A 2,478-nucleotide genomic window follows, 5' to 3' on the forward strand; every position below is an offset into this window, starting at 1 on the left:
GTGTGGATCACAATAAACTGTGGAAAATTCTGAAAGAGATGGGAATACCAGAACACCTGACCTACCCCTGAGAAACCTATATGCAGGTCAGGAAGCAACAGTAGAACTGGACATGGAGCAACAGGCTGGTTCCGAATAGAAAAAGGAGTACGTCAGGGCTGTATATTGTCACCCTGCTTATTTCACTTATATGCAGAGTACATCATGAGAAATTGTGGGCTGGAAGAAGCACAAGCTAGAACAAGATGGCTGGGAGAAATATCAATAACCTCAGATATGCAGATGACACCACCCTTATGGCAGAAAGTGAAGAGGAACTAAACCCTATTGATGAAAGTGAAAGTGGAGAGTGAAAAAGTGGGCTTAAAGCTCAACATTCAGAAAACGAAGATCATGGCATCTGTCCCATCACTTCATGGGAAATAGATGAAGAAACAGTGGAAACAGTGTCAGACTTTATTTTTTGGGGCTCCAAAATCACTGTACATGGTGACTACAGCCATGAAATTAAAAGACGCTTACTCCTTGGAAGCAAAGTTATGACCAACATAGATAGCACATTGAAAAGTAGAGACATTACTTTGCCAACAAAGGTCCGTCTAGTCAAGGCTATGGTTTTTCCAGTGGTCATGTATGGATGTGAGAGTTGGACTGTGAAGAAAGCTGAGTGCTGAAGAATTGATGCTTTTGAACTGTGGTGTTGGAGAAGACTCTTGAGAGTCCCTTGGACTGCAAGGAGATCCAACCAGTCCATTCTGAAGGAGATCAGCCCTGGGATTTCTTTGGAAGGAATGATGCTAAAGCTGAAACTCCAGTACTTTGGCCACCTCATGCGAAGAGTTGACTCATTGGAAAAGACTCTGATGCTGGGAGGGACTGGGGGCAGGGGCAGAAGGGGACGACAGAGGATGAGATGGGTGGATGGCATCACTGTCTCGATGGACATGAGTCTGAGTGAACTCCGGGAGTTGGTGATGGACAGGGAGATCTGGCGTGCTGCGATTCATGGGGTTGCAAAGAGTCAGACATGACTGCCCGATTACTGAACTGAACTGAACTGATATAGGTTGCCTTTAAGGAGATATTTGACTGAAGCTCTCAGAAAGCTTTCTTCCTACTTCTAGTTCCCTTCCATTGTTGCTTCTAATTCTTAGCAATTTCACGATGTGGCAGGGACTGGAGGATTTTGAGAGTCGATAAAACTGGAGACTTTTAAATATCCCTCATCTGGTGTAGCACTTCTCTGTTGCCACTTAAAGATCTGCCAACCAGGCACATGCCACAGCGAGCTAGCATCCTCAACCCTGTTAGCCTGGTAAAACGTGGTCTTCTAGCTGAGTGAGCATTCCTTCAGCTCTTCACAGCCCCCTCTCCCCACAGGAGATAGAAGAGAGGATTTCTAAGTATCCTTTCAGCTACATGTTTCTATAATTTCTTTTTAAAAAATTTATGCCTTCATTTTAATTGGAGAATAATTATTTTACAATATTGTGATGGTTTTTGTCATATAGCAACATGAATCGGCCATAGGTATACTTGTGTCCCTTCCCTCCTGAACCCCCCTCCCAACTCCCACCCCACTCCATCCCTCCAGGTTGTCACAGAGCACGTGCTTTAGGTGCCCTGGCCCTGCCTCATACCTCAAACTCACACTGGCTATCTATTTTACATATGGTAATGTATATGTTTCAATGCTGTTCTCTCAAATCATCCCACCCTCTCTTTCTCCCACTGAGTCCAAAAGTCTGTCCTTTACATCTGTGTCTCCTTTGCTGCCCTGCATGTAGCATCATCAGTACCATCTTTCTAGGTTCCACATGTATGTGTTACTATACAGTATTTGTCTTTCTCTTTCTGACTTACTTCACTCTGTATAATAAACTCAAGTTTCATCCACCTCATTAGAACTAACTCAAATGCATTCCTTTTATAGCTGAGTAATATTCCATTGTGTATATAATTTCTTAAATTTTTTAAATTTTAAAAGCTTAATTTTTAAAAATTTAATTGAAGTAAAGTTGATTTACAATGTTGTGTACTTCCATGCTTATAGAATTTCATGTAGAAATACATGTTGGAAATGTTTGAAATCTGCATTTTTGCACTTTTTTTAAGGGATACGTTTTTAGAAAGCACTTTATTGAATAAAGTGAGATTCAACCAGTCAAGGAGATCTAATCAGTCAATCCTAAAGGAAATCAGTCCTGAATATTCCTTGGAAGGACTGATACTGAAGCTGAAGCTCCAATATGTTGGCCACCTGATGCAAAGAACTGACTCATGAAAAGACTCTGATGCTAGGAAAGATTGAAGGCGGGAGGAGAAGGGGACGACAGAGAATGAGATGGTGGGATGGAATCACCCATTCGATGGACATGAGTTTGAGTAAGCTCCTGGATTTGGTGGTGGACAGGCAAGCCTGGTGTGCTGCAGTCCAAGGGGTCACAAAGAGTTGGACAGGTCTGAGCGACTGAACTG

Source organism: Bison bison, unplaced genomic scaffold (assembly GCF_000754665.1).
Source record: "Bison bison bison isolate TAMUID 2011002044 unplaced genomic scaffold, Bison_UMD1.0 scf7180017863969, whole genome shotgun sequence".
NCBI lineage: Eukaryota > Metazoa > Chordata > Mammalia > Artiodactyla > Bovidae > Bison > Bison bison.